Source organism: Oreochromis niloticus, linkage group LG6, assembly GCF_001858045.2.
Source record: "Oreochromis niloticus isolate F11D_XX linkage group LG6, O_niloticus_UMD_NMBU, whole genome shotgun sequence".
NCBI classification, from domain to species: domain Eukaryota; kingdom Metazoa; phylum Chordata; class Actinopteri; order Cichliformes; family Cichlidae; genus Oreochromis; species Oreochromis niloticus.
The window spans coordinates 33,677,885-33,693,339 of record NC_031971.2 but is presented as its reverse complement, the minus strand read 5'-3'; the positions used below and the strand labels follow the sequence as shown (position 1 = coordinate 33,693,339).

Sequence of the window (15,455 nt, the reverse complement as noted above, 5' to 3'; positions counted from 1 at the left end):
ATTAATCTTTATAGATATAGATATATAGATATAGATACAGACTATTTTTATACCATACATGATGATTGATCTGAATAGAACTCATAACAAATACTCTTTTTCCCTTCCAATGTTTTGCATAAGTGCAGATTTTAGAGGGGAGGGTTTGCACTCACAAAATAACATATCTTTTGTCGAGTATGTTCCCTTGTATTTTCCTGAAGCATTTGTTACACACACGTTTTTTAATGGAAATTTGTCTTTGGCCAGATGGATTTGGATTGGTTGATGATTTCAGTGCATCTCTGTGAGCTGGATGGATACACTGATGTGCTGTACAGCCTTGGTTTTATGGGCATCTGAGCTGATGTTGGATGACTCACGTTAGCAACCATTGCATTGTTTTTCTTGGCCTTCATGCATTAATTATATCGCAGTGTGTGTTGTGTTTTCGGGTGGCTGAACAAGTTAGTTGTGTTGCTTTGCACCACAGACACAACTCTACAGCAGTCGTTGCATATGATTTCTTCTTGGTTAAATCAATTGTGCTAAATCCAAAGTATTTCCCTGCAAAAATTATTATCCATCTTGGGAGACAAGCTCTTCAATTTCTGATGCACTAAGCCTTTACGTTTTCTTGTATACTGCTCTTAGTTGCCATTTTCATGGCAAAATATTAAAAAATGTGTGGTATCTGAAGACCTCTGCACAATACTTTAATCCTTGTGGAAATTGCTGCCCTAACATGCAGAAGTCTATGATTTCCTATTAAGCTGTAATTCAAAATTCATACTTCAAGGTCAAATGTTAATGCATCATGGAACATAAAAGGTAAAGCACGGTTTAAGACTAAAAAGTATTATTTTATAAACTCCTAAATAATTTACTTGTTATGAAATATTGACTGGGTCTGCTGGCATGGCAGGTTAAGCATGCAACAGCACATAGGTAATTAAGCCTTCTTAACATTATCCCGAGTGTGATGTTATTTGCAAAGGCAACTTTATTTAAATGCAGCTGAGGATTTAATATTCCTGTAGCAACATTATATCTGCCAAGCGATCCATATTATTTAAATGAATCAATGCTAATGTGACGATTTTTCACTGACACAAGCCCCATGGGCATACCTGACCTGCCATCCCTCTTCTTCTGCTCTCTGCGCACTCCATCCATCTCACCTCACCCCTCTCTTCCTACTCGTCTTCCTGCACTCCATCTTGTTTTGTATCTTTTCTAAATGTCTGGCCGTGACCTATTTTCTATCATCACTTCTTGCGGCTTCACCATTTGAATCAGAGACGATGGATAAACACAAATAAATAAAACATCACAAGATAGAAACATATAGCTTTAATGTTTCAGTTAATATATGAAAAGTACAATAAGTTGACAGAAAAGGATGCTCAGGATAGGGTGAGATGAAGGCAGGCGATCTGCTGTGATTACTCCCAAAGGAGACAGCTGAAAGAAGAAGAGAGAAAGATACGAAAAGAGTAAGGGTAAGTAAGGTGTCTAAAAGTTGTAGACAATGATTGGTGCCTTTTGACCAACACTTCTGGCTCCTCTCTTTCTTTGGCCCCACTCTGTATTGGATTTCTTCTGTTTTGTTATTGCCAGCAAAGTAATTTCACCTCAGCATACAACTTTATTTACATCTCCCCCAATTCCCTCAGCAATAAAGGCCACAGCTCAAAGCAGCTGCAAGGACATGAGCTTGAACGGGGCCTTGCTTTGTACGTGTATGTGTTTATGCATATCTGTGTGCTTGTGTTTTGAATTCCAAAAAGTTTTCAGACACATTATAGGTGATGTTTAGAGTTCCTCAGATGTCTAAAAGGAGGATTTGTTGCATACAGAAAATTTGGATTCATACGAAACAAATTCGGCTCTGTGCAGGCCTTTAGTCTTTCAGTATCTCTTGTGTCCCTCAACCACAGCTCTAGGTCAACATCCCCCCCAAAGCCCTATCAGTACTTTACAATTAGTTGATTGAACCTGCCTCCACTGAGCCATCTGCCTGGGCACATGGTGGAACTGATGTCCTCACCTGCCAGAGGCAATTAACTCTAAATACGACTGTCTCCGCTCGTGCACCACAACTCTTCTCCCAGCTGAATATAATAAGGTTGAACTATGTTGAAGATGAAGAGGGGGTGGGAAGCCTGCTCATGGCCCCCAGAGGGTGATGGGTAATTACTTCCGTCAGATTTATACTGGCAGTCATGCGGAATGGTGGACGACTGTCTTCGACCCTCGTAGGCAGGAGAAGCAGCAGAGGTTTTCTCTGCCGCCTTGGGTCAACTCGAATTGGAGGATGGGACTGAAAGATGGGGGAGGAAGGCAAAGGAAGGGCAGCCACTTGCGTGAAGCCAAGGTTAGGTGATTAATTGGAAGAGCGGCTCAGGGTCAGCCTCTATTGTTGGGGTGATGGGTCAAATGAGTGCAGCATTGAGAACATCACCTGATGCATGGCTGACCCTCCTGTCCTCTGATATGGCAGAAAGATGATGTTGTAACTCAGAGCGGTACGAAGAGAAAGATAGATGAGAAATAAGAGAAGGAGAAGGGATGAGGACACAAAAGAGACAAAACAGAGAGATTCTTTAGATTTGGAGTCCCTGTCTCTCAGCTGACATTTCAATTAAATTGGTATCACAGTTGCCAAGAGTATTGTTGACTTCATATCTTTTTTCACACTGAAGGATTTGAATTATTTGAAAAAGTGCAAGAAATGTGCCCAGCTAAAGGAGGAAAGGATAGACGTGCCAGAAACTGTCTCAGGTTTCACTGCACTTGACAATAATGAGATGTCTGCTTGTAGAAAAGAGCAGTCTAAACAAACAAAGGTAGGGAACAGCCAGGGAGCGTGTTTGTTCACAAAAATCAAAATTCACCTAAAAATTAAGGTAATTTCTCTTCACTGTTCCACACGTAGAAACCGACATCTCTAGGTTTTTTTAAAATCTTTTCTTTAAACATCCCCCCAGGTTTCTGTGAATGTCACTGCAGCCCAGTTCTCCTGTTCACCCATTAAAGTCAGCCTGGAACATGCCAGATCTTTGAAGCTGCACCCCCCCACTCTCACCGGCGATGTTCCTCTCCTTACTGCCTAAAACAATGAGATCTGTGCAAAGTTACAACGCTGTATTTCAAACCCATAGTGGTAACATTGTTGACAGTGGTGTATTTCTTCAGAGTGCCCTACCTTTATTTCTCCCATTCCTTCTATTGCATCTCACTTTCTATTATTCAGAAATGGCATTTTATATGGTGTTGTATACCCCCAATGTCCTTGACGAAAAACAATGGAGATGTACAGAATGCTAAGAGGCACATAGGCGTATCATTGATAGCAGCAGAGAGCTATCAATCTTCGAAACAGATGGCCTATCAGTCGCATGGCTTTGTCCTCGACATGTCTACTACACTGCTTAGAGGTGACCTTTAGAAGATAATTCACACTAAAGATGATGGTATATGCTTGATTCAACTTAAAGTAAATTAACTTTTTTTTTTTAAGTAGGACGCCATTGTATTTTACTACTTTCAGAATTTTGATAATCAATACTAATGTACATAATTAACAGTACTTCTTATATTTTCATGCCCTGCTTTTTTTGGAAGCTAATGAAAGCTCGGATGAAGTGTAAAATAAATGATTAGGCTATAACCAGCTGCCCATTGTTCCAGCAGCACATCCCGCTTATCAACCGCTCCATGTTGGCTTTCACTGCACAAGAAAGAGCAGCCATGTCAATCCTCATTAATTCTCCCAGTGAATTAGAAGCAAAGTAGATGATAGGAAATTAATGTCTGCAAGGAGATACTTAAATTATTCAACAGTAACAGGATTATGATGAAAGATCCCTACACTGACTTCTTTCTCTTCTATCCGCATCCATTCTTCTCTCACTCCTCCACCACCCCCTCTTCCTTTTTGTGCTTTCTTCAGCTTTTCTTTCATTTTAGGCACATAGCAGCCATTGCTTGGGCTATATGCATGTATGAGTGAATACATATATAAATCAAACAATCCTGCCTAATACTAGTTTTATCCCCATTGTTGGTTTTGGTGTTACATCTTACCATGCATTAAGTTATTCTAACACTGTTGTTTTCATCTTTTAATCCTTAAAAAATCAAGTACATGCATTCAATTTTTCCTCTAGGAGGGGATTAAAGCATATTCAGAGTCCAGTCTTGTTTGTTTGCATTGTTTTCAAAAATAAAAAAAATAAGGAATATTAGCAAAATGTGGTGGAATATGACTTACATGACTGAGAAGCCAGACTAAACCCCAAAATGAACTGGTGTATAAATGTGTCTGTACGTGTTTGTGTGTGTGTCTGTATGTTTGATAGAGAGAAAACAGGAACCAAATAGACACACTGTACATCTTGATTTAAAAACAGCATCTTTTTTCATTGGTGAATGTCGTTCATTTAGAAATATAGTCTAGTATTTTTTAATTCATTATGTTTGTTGTGCAGATTTCAAAGATATACAGTGTTAATTACTCAGATGCTTATCTACATAACCAGCCAAGCTGTTCCCTCCTATATTTAGTCTTAATGCTTAGCGGTGGTAAAGGTCGTACGACAGAGATCTGTGGTATTTTTATGCGATAACATTATCATTACCATTTTATGTGTATGAATCTGTGTTGCTAGAACAAGAACTGGAATAAGTGGCCCACGGTCACTGGTCACTGTTTACTGATTTTTATTACATTTTGACATTGACACGTCTCTGCGTGTTATCAGTGACATTGTTGATGATGATAAAATGGTAAATTGACTTTTCTACTCTACCTGAGCACTTCAAGAGATTTATCCAAGGAGTAAACATAGCTCATTTGTGATTGATGACAGTGATAATGAGGTGAGTTGTTGAGGATATCTGTAATTTTCTGTAAGTATGCGTTGCTGTTTTTGCATCCATTAGCTGCTGTTCGCTCCTGTTCGCTGCTCTCACTCAAGGTTTTGTTGAAGTAGATCTTACATGGGTAGACTCGTACTTAGCATACAAACTCTCATATGATATTAAAATGCAATCAAACTATTATCTGATGGAAAGTATTAGTATTAGCAGTTTTAGGACATTCAAGTCTAACATTTGCTGTCATAATGTTAGCTTATAGCATTATGTTGTTGTTCCATCCAGCTCTTGTCAGCTTTCCAGGGATGGGAGGGTCACATGTCTAATCTGCTGGCAATAACTAATTGTGACAACACCAAGAATAAATTAGCATGTAGGTTTTCTTATATTAGAGCTCTGATTTCATGAGTGAGCCTTCAGGTCAGGCAGTAACTACCTGTCTGTTATCACATCCAATATGGGGGACAGCTCGTGAGCGATGTGCACATGACTTTACATGCAAAACCTCCCATTTCTCCAATGTCTTGAAACCTTTTTCCCTTTTGCTCTTTAGGGCTGACCTTGCAGTTTATAATAGCCGATGTACATCACCAGTTGTACAGTTTGTTTCTTGGGTTTGGGGACATTGGATTGATCTTTCCTCTTTGTTTAGAAGAGGAATCAGACGCATGTCATCCTGCTCAACTACAATTTAACCTGAGGATTCAGCAACAGATGTAACAATATGTCAGAAGATACTGATATTAGTGAAGTTGTTCTAAAAAATATCTGAACTGTAACTCTATATACTATGGTGCAGCAGCATTCCACATTCATTTTAATCGGAGTACTACTCAGCCTTTTCATTCACTGAGCTATGCTTTGAAAAATGATGCCGGCTGAGTTTTTATAAAAGGTAGATCCTCCAGAGTGGAAGAAGTTATGATCTAAGTTTGAGTTATTTTTGTAGAAGTGGATGGCACTTTTTTTTTTTTGCAACAACCAAATACCAAAAAAACTTTTGCTGATTTTGGGAGACAATGACAGGCAGCAACTCCAGGCAAGAAGACAGATTGGAGGGGCTGTGGAGACATTTGAAGATGTTATTGTACTATGACACCAGAGACTGAAAAATATACTGTATGTTCTGCCCATACAGTCTGTGCCTTGAATAGAGGCATGTGCCACTTCCCCTTAAACATAAGCATGGTAAAAGGAAGAACATTGTGTCCTACTAATGATCAGTGAGTTTGAGCATAGATGAAAAATAAAAGTGTTCTGCCATGCAGAAACAACCACAGTAAAGTGAAACTGAAGAAGAAAAACAGCATCTGAATTTGAAAAGGAATTAATATAACATTAGTTTCTTCAAAGTAAATAATAAATACGTAAATGTTCTGGGTATTACATATTTATTACACAATCTAAACTTAAATTAGAGCTCTTCTTGTGTTGTGACTGAGGTCTCTCTGTACTTTTAAAGCTATTTAGAACAGAGTGCTTTGATGATACTTTGAACCTGAGCGATGCCCCAGTGCTTGCCATCTCATATTATGTGAGAGAACATTTCCACCTTGGTTACCAAATGTGGCAATTTAATTGGGCCTGCTGCATCATCAGAAGTGCATGGTACCTGTTAGTGTATTCATTCTTTTTTGCTATAATGAACACAGTTATCCAATGAAAAACTCTTTTTTTGTAAGAATATATTGAAAGAACATGACTGTATAAATGAAAAGCAAACCGGTTCTCTGTAGTTGAAAGGCCTTGATTATGAGTTCCCTCTCTAAAGTTTCTATAGCGTATATTCTTTTACCACTAAGTAAAATATGAGGCAATTTTTGGAATGCATAAGTTATAAAGCCAAATGTACTCACATCACAATTTGCTTTTACACAGTCTAGAGAAAAGGGGTCCTTAAATGCACCACAGCTGGCTCTCCAGACTGAAGCATGAATTTGTTAAATGAAGCCACAGAACAATTTGTCCCACTCACCAACCGGTGCTTTGTCCTTAGCTGGCACTGCAGGACGACCTCAGAGCAGTAACCTGAGGCCAGGAATATACAGCGACTGTGCTCTAATTATCAGTTGCTGCAGGTAATGGTCAATTAAATATTCATCTGTGTGGATTATAGGGACATGACACCAGACTTGCATGAGTGGTGCCTGAGTTTAACCTCAAGCGATTGTATAAGCAGGGTGGGTCTGTAAATGTTAATGTTAACACCATAATGTGCCCAGACATAGACTATTAATATGAAATAATAGCTAGTTCTTTTCCCAGTCACAGTAGGAAGTACACATTTTCCCCCTCAGCTTGTCCCTTAAACCCTTATATTTAAACATTATTTTGAGCAATAGCACTCCTATACAGACTGTAGACTTGGTGTAAATAACTGGGGGAATGAAAACAAAAGGTTTCCCTAATGTCACAAAGCCTGAGGACCAGGTTAAATGTGAAGCATCTGATGAATTTGCTCTAAAGAATTATGCAAAAAAAGAAGAAAAAAAGGAAAAGGCAAGTGGAACAAACGGATACAGAACAGTTGATTCATTGTTTCTCCTGGGGTCACGGAGAGAAACCAGAGCAGGAAAGAGGCAGAGAGAAGATGTACAACTGGAGGAGTAATTAGACACAGTTTACAGCACATAGTGGACATAGCTTGTATCAAAGCTATTGCCATGACCCAGCTGAACGGAAGGACATATTTGGCATCATGTGGATCTTTCCTAGGACATTTACTGTACTGTATATGTGGAAAGCATAGGCTAGGACAAGCAGCAGCAAGATTGCAGAATAAGGCAGCAACTAAGGAGAAGCTGGGTTGTAAAGCAGCTTGAAGATGGGAAGTGTCAGAAGGCTAAAGAGGCTTAAATACCACGCCCACCTATATGAGATTTGCTAGTAGGATGTGTGAAAGGGTATCAGCTCAGCCACTGCCTGATGTGGGCTGGCAGTGGAAATCAGCTGATCTGCCTGGATTGAAGCTGAGCTTGACTTTACAGGATGCTGCTGTGCTTGATTTTTAGAAAATAAGAAGAATAAAAATTCTCACCACAGTGTAAATTTTTAAATAGCTATAGACTATATTAATTTGTCTGTGCTTTTATATGCCACAACTGGAAAACCTCTGGGCTTAAAAATAATATGAAAACATCACAAAAATAGTAACATAGTAACACTCAGAACAGCATCATGTGTGTTTACTTTAAGTTGGTATCTCACCCTCTGCAAAGCGTTCACTCCGTAGCTCCCAGACACCGATCAGAGAAGATGTCGTCACACTGAAAGAAAAGAGCGAATGAATCCTTTACTGACGCCAGCATCTATTTAAAACCAGCAGATTGAGTAAGCCAGATGTCAGATGTGTTTTCATATTAGTCACAGCTCACTGGCAAATGGGATGAAGTTGGCCACATCAACAAGACATCCTGGCAACCAGCCAGGGCTACCCAGGCAAACACAGGCGACAGCCCCATCAACTGAATGACAAAGCTAGGTGGCTAAGATAATGTGATGTAATTCATTGACAGTGCATTTTCCTACTGAGCCATTCAAAAGCTATCTACATAAAACTGAGCTAACAAATGGCAGACAGGACTATTAAGCACTACAGAAATGAAGCTCTTTGTCATATTCATACTGATGTTTGTATCAGTTCCAGCTTAACTTTTTCTCCCCTTTTCTCTTTAAACACAGGTCTCCATTGTATCAAAGAGAATAGAAAACAGGGCTACGCTTGTTTCAACTGAAACCTCAAGCAGTGTGTCTTGATTTCTGCCAACACTGCATCACATCCATTTTTTGCTCTCACCTACTTTAACTTGAAGAGCTTTGAAAAAAATGTGACAGAGCATGTTGAGGGAATAACCTCGTGCAGCCTAAAGGGGTTACATGTTAGGCTCTTATGGTATTTCAGTGACGGTGTGCAGCTTTTTCTTCGTGTAGTATTTGACATGATTTTGTGCTTGAAAGGGGCACTTTTGAAAGGCGTGATACTACAGCACAAATACTTGTGGCTTTGATTAGAAGCTTTTGATGTTTTTCTTTGTATGAAACTACTTGATTTGATTAATGTCATGAACTGCTATTTTTATCCCAGAACAAAAAAAAACAAAACAACTTTTGTTCTGTCAGAACAGCAAAATATGCCAAACATGCTGTGGCGTTGGTTCCCCGCCACACTGTAGTACTACTGGACACAGAGAAATAACAATTACCTTTTAAGGAACTACAAAACCCAAGTTAGAGCAGAGTGGAGTGCAGTGGGGTAAATCACAATTTTAACTGAACATGCTGACATTGATGCTTACTGAGTGCTTTTAATTGTAACATCAATAGGACTTTTAAAAGTGCCCATGTGTCATCATAGGCCACTTCAATAGATCATTTGCTTCCATCTCATTCCTATTCTGTCCTACCAACCTTCTGCATGTCCTCCTTCACTATATCCATCTTCTTTGTAGTCTTCTTTTACTCTTTTCTGGCAGCTCCATCCAATATATTCACTATTCCTTTGCTTTACAAGCCAAACCATCTCAGCCTTGTTTCGTCTCTCCAAATCACTTAACCTGTGGTCCCTCAGATATACACATTTCTAATCTTGTCCATTCTGGTCTCTCACAATAGAAATGTTAGTATCTTCAGCTCCTCCTGTCTTTTTTTTTTTTTAATTGCCACTTTGTGCCACTCTTGTCCATTGTCTGTGCTTTGGATGGTTGATATTTAAACTCATCATCTTTCATAGCCTCTACTTCTCTAATTCACACACGTGTTCCTTCTTGCATCTACTGAATATCATTCCTCTTCTCTCCAGAACATATCTCCACCTCCTCCCCACTCTCACTACAGATCACAAACTCATCTGTGAACATCATATTCATACTACTGCCTGACATCATCTATTAACCTGTTCATCACTGTTCATCACTATTTCAAGTAAGAAGGCGAACATAATAGACAAGAACTAAACAGTGAAACCTGTTTAGGTCCTGTCTTGTGGCCCCACTGTGGCTGGGTTGGCATACAGCACTGAGGGGGTCATAATTATTCAGAATTTAAACAGTCTGGTTTATTGTTCATTTATTCATTCAAAATGTATTTTACTGTCGACCTTGCACAGTTGCCTACTTGTTTACTCTTAGGACAGTAATCAACATTCAGTTAGAGTTTTTATATTCGCATGAGAAGCACAAGGGTGAATTGAAAGGCCAGATATGCCAAGCTTATGTCTCCACGCACAGACAAGGCTAAATAACAAAATGATTGATGCTCGAACAAAGTTCTGCAAGATCATGTGTTTCCACACACAGCATTTCATTTAAAAAGGCATTTTGCCAGTTTAGCACTGTATGTGTACAAAGATAGATAGTTTGAAAAGCAGCAGAATCTCAGATAGTTGGAGTTTTGATTCCTAATAAAGGCCAAGAACAAAATTACTGGATCCTACTTTCTAAATAAGCTGAATGTCATCATGGTCAAGGTCATTTTTTCACAGAAAACACGTCCATGCCCACAGGCTAATCAAAAGCATAAAGCAAGTCGGCATTGTGCTTTTTCTGAAAATGTGTTAAAACATCTGATCAACAAGTCAATTACAAGCAGCATTTGACTTGCAGAGGTGAAACAGATGCTACTGAAGTGAAAGAAAAGTCCCCCCCCCCCCCCCCCCCCTTTTTTTTTAATTGCCCACAATGCTTTCCAAGGCTGATATAGCAGCTAATTTAAATCTATCTAATGTATTTGTTTGAATTCATAGGGGTAGCTAGAATACATTGAAAGAGTCTGGATAACCTTCAGGATTGGTACAACAGGGCTCAAAGTCAATCCAGTCCACTCCATTGTTGCTTGTTAATGCAAACAGCACTTATTCTGCAATCTAAACAAATAAAAACAAAGAAATAAATAAAAAATGGAGAATTAGGATGTGATAAGCATTAAGGTGATATAGTTCCAAGAATGCTGTAAGGTAAATTTAATGGCAGTCTGACAGTATGGACTATAAGCAGAAGGAAGAGATGACCAATAAGGTAAACTGTTTTTGTATTTAGCTCTGACAAGGTGATTTTTATTGCTGGTACAAGACTCATATACTTTGAGAACAAAATGATGAAACAAAAACCCACTGCATAACATCTGAATTAAAAAAAAAAAGACAAGAGCACAAAGAGTCAAAGGTCTGCTTTTCAGCTGGAGGACAATTTTGACTTAGCAGGAAAACAGCTGAAGTTGAGATGAAGGTCTGCACTTCGGTTACTAAGGTCATCAGAAGGCAGAGTCAAAAGTGCAGCCAATCCACAGCCAGACATGTGCTCCACTTTAATAGAAGGCGCCCATCCAAAGGTCAAATCACTGGCAACAAAATTTGTCAGAGCTTCATTTAAAATGATTTTTTTATATTATGAAAAAAAAAAAACCCCACACACAACAGCACAAGACACAGACATTTTCCAATGTCACATAAGATGGAAATTTTTTAACAAGTCTTGAAAGGGTCAGACAGGTCAGACTCGTCTGGACGGAGACACTCGAGGAGTTCTCTAACAGAGAACTTTTCATTTCTACAGTTTAAGTGCTCTTTGGAAGACAGCAGGCTTTTTGTAGATGGTCGATTAAAGTGTTGTCTATGGGGGCATGGTTTAAAACCTTCAGAGTACATTTCATAACCCACAGATAAGAGTAAAGTGGTCTTTTTTACTGGTTTACACTTTTAACCATTCGTGCTTCCCTCGCATGCAGACAACACTAATGTCCTTGGAATTTATCCACTTCCCATTTGTAGCAAGAAAAAAACAAACAAACAAGAAGGGCACCAGTAGATCCTCTGATGTAAGCAGTAAAAGTGTTTATATAAATGTTACTGAAACAACTGTTTGAAAATGCAAGATGTATTTATTACCACACCCATCTGCAGCCAATGGACAGGTTTTTTTAATCTCCGAATTGCACTATACTGCACTTAAAATAGAGAAAAGATGAGTCACTTCAGCAAAGGAGTGGAGGCAGCGTTTTAGTCTTGTTCAAAGAAAAGCAAGCACAAAGTGTAGAACATAATGTGGTGAAATGGCTGTGATGTTTGTTTATGACAGATGATGTTTTCTGTTTAATAACCAGAGAGGCATGAGTGAATCATAAAGATGAAGCCTCTCTCGTCCTTGTAACTGAAGTATAGGAAGGAGGGTGATACTGAAAAGCACACTCATCTGTGATGACTTCAGCTTTTGGACTAAATACTAAACAACCTCCAAACTCACATGTATTCTTAATGATTTATTACCCAGGTGTTGCCTTTTCTCCATATCCATGACACTGGTCCAGCCTGCCGTAAATAACCTTGTGTCCTCTCATTAGTAGGACAGCCATGTCTCCCTTTGGCCTCGTTGGCACATACCCACACACAAACACACACAATCCCCTCTGAGACCTGGCCAGCCATCACCATCATAAATCCATGGGACGCACAGTCTGGCAGCGAGGGCTGGGCAGCTAATTATCCAGACACGAAGAGCTGGGCATGGAGGTGACCCAGACGGACAGATGGGGAAACCCAGATATGCATATGCAAGCTGGTGGCAAAATGTCGCGGGTCCTCCGCATGAGAGGTGGACCCCTAATCTCACTTCATGACCGAGAATTAAGTAATCAATTGGCTTTACCCACTTGTTGCTAATTAGGGTCACTTAGGGTAAGCATTTGGCTTACACTGGATGGAAAAGAGCCTGGACAGGTTTCTCCTCATTGCAGGATCTCACTGCCGAAAGGCCACTGTGATATGTGAGGTTTTTTTAAAGTGCAAAATATAAAATGCTATACAACCACTGCATGTTTTAGTTTCTAGACTCTGTATGCCACAGCCAAAATCTCAACAACATTTACTTATTCAATAATAATTATTATTATTATAATAAAGAACTGAAATCTTGACAGCTTGAAAAAAAAGCAAATGAACTTCTTTAGGTTTATGAAGACATTTCACCTCATCCAAGAGGCTCACTTGATCAATAGTGCATCAGTGACCCTCAGAACGACCTCCACTCGGGGTTAGATATCCCAGACTCTCCGCCGTTTGTTTTTAGTATTGAAGAAGCCTCTTGGATCAGAGGTGAACTGTCTCCACAAACCTAAAGAAGTCCGTTGCCTTAAGAGCTCTTAAAAGCTCTTAAGATTCCCATGACCTGTGAAAATACTTTCAAAGCCAAAGAGCACAAATTGAAAAATGGTTAGCTATGAGAAGTGTAATGAATGAGGCTGGAAAGGTGGGGTGTTATACACACTGTAATATACTGGTGGAAAGATGTAAAGTATACATGACTCCTACAAAAAGGTTAAACACCCAGTGGTTAAGTATCTGTGGTTGGTATTTCTGGGAGAAACCTACAAACACCTAGAATAATATTTACACCTGTCAAAATGCAAGATAACAGGTAACCCTGGATAATCACAATGTTACAGTACAGTACAATTACAGTACCCACTCATATTTAATAAGCCCGATTCATAAAGGAAGAAACTATCTTGTCAAGTGAAAGACAAAATGAAAATCAGTTCAACTTGTAACAGTCTTTGGATATTTTAGAACAATAATCCATAAATGTAGACTTACAAATGAGTCAGACCACTTCCATTCAGAGTTGGCACTTCGTGGCTGTCTCCCACCTGGTGTAGTCACGCTCCAGTGGATCGACTCAGTCGGGGGGAGATCAAAGCTCGCCAGACTCAGCCCAGCTGCTGATAGAGTCATACTACTGCTGCACTGGGTATGTTTATGGGGGAGGCACTGACAGACAGGCGATGGCGGCCTGCTGTGCTGCAAGGTGCCAGAAAGTCAAGGTGCATAGATGCAGTATGTGTGTGACTGTTTATATCTGTATGTAGTGGACTTGATGAGCAGACTGTGAGTGGGCTGTGTGAAGTGCCAGGAAAGGTTGGGGTGCTTTAGTATCAGAGTGTCGCACTAAAATATTTGTCATATGAAATGATTTGATAATTTCTTAATGGGGAGGAATGCATAAGAGAGATAGCTGTTTCTATTTCTGACTCTATTTACAAAAAATCAGTCAAAAGTCTGCTGTTGGGAACTCAGCTTGAGCTTGACACCAGTCAGTTTAAATAGGTGTAACATCAGAGATCTATTGAAAATTATAATTTCTTTTTGGACTATTAGTTTATAGCCCTGAGCAATGTTTTTATTTTTTGCAAGTGAAGTTGTGTGCCATTTATTTATGATTGTGAAATATCCAAGGGAGTGAAGTTCAGGGTGGTAGATGGGGGTTGCAACATGACTTGGATGCAGGATGCCAGGGTTTGTGCCAAAGATCTTCAATAAACATTTGCTCTTGTTTTAGCTATTTTTCCTCACCCTGGTTTATGTGCCAAACCAATGTCACAGGACCATAACAGTTGATAAATATGAGTCAATAAATATTGGAACTGAATGTCAAAATGAAATAGTAATTAAACACAGCTATATGTTTTACACAGCTATGCATGTTCAATGTCATTTGGATGGCAGGTTCAATGATAATGCTTGTTTTTACAAATAAAATTCAATTGGCCTAAAGTTTACCATTGTGTGCAGTCATGTGCAAAGGTTAGTCTGTTGTTTGTTTTTGTTTTTTGTTTGTTTGTTTGTTTTTGACCACCTGGGACAATACCAAAAAAAAGATTAACAAAAACCTGACGTGTTATCACAGTAAAGTTGAGGTCAGTGTTTCAGCAAACACTTCTGTATTTACAAATCAAGTGAACAACGCTGGGGTGGTGTTTTTTAAAGTGTAATATTTTGTACTATTCTTGCTGTCTTGGTTGATAATTTGGCTGCAATGATGGCTCACAGGGTTATCGATCCAGGGTGAGTAGCAGTGAGTGAGCATGCAACTGGATGAATATATCTGCAGTCCTTTATGCAATTTTGATTTTTTATTTAGTGGTCTGCCTATCATCATGTATGGTTATGATCGTAGTGCTGTGGAGGACTTGCAAAGTTGAGCACTTTAAAACAACACACTGTTGTGGAAGTCTCCATTCCTCTGTTTGACAAGTTTCTGAGGAAACTTCAACATTCTGTTTAAGCACTGGTCTGTTTGTTACATTTTTTCTCAATATATCCCTCCTCAGAAGTCTCCGATTTTCATTTCATAAAAACATGTGAAACCCAAATCAAACCAGGGTAAGATCTCCGACGTCATGAAGCTTTAACATTTGTCACATCTCTCTAACACCCAACCCGTTCCATCAGCTTTTGTCAGAGCTGGTTTCCAGTGCAATCAGGTTTGTGTTCTGCATGTCACCTAGCAGCTGGCTGCATTCTGACAACCCAATCAAGAGCACCAGCGGGAAACCAGTAGGACCTAGCCACACTCAAAATGAGATTACAGTCCAGTTAGCAATACACCTGCAATCATGGTCAGAGTAACACAGAGCAAATACCACGATTTCTGTACTAGTGAAATCACTTACGTGTTTTTGGGCTCTGGTATAGTATTAGGTTGCATATATTAAAACGAAAACTGCTTTAGCTGCAAATGTTGTACAAATGGCTGCTGACTTTATAGACATTAGAAATGAACAGATGCTTCAGGTACATGTGCATGGAATTCCTTATGTAGGCAATG

General features: G+C 39.3%; 1 long non-coding RNA gene across 1 annotated transcript; it reads right to left on the bottom strand.

Annotated features, from left to right (window-relative positions):
- Positions 1-1,209: 1,209 nt before the first annotated feature.
- Positions 1,210-13,542, bottom strand: LOC112847146 (uncharacterized). Its single transcript, XR_003220524.1, has 3 exons — positions 13,445-13,542; positions 8,068-8,126; positions 1,210-1,443 (listed from the first exon to the last, which is right to left on the bottom strand). It is a non-coding gene; the product is annotated as an uncharacterized LOC112847146 (long non-coding RNA).
- Positions 13,543-15,455: the final 1,913 nt, after the last annotated feature.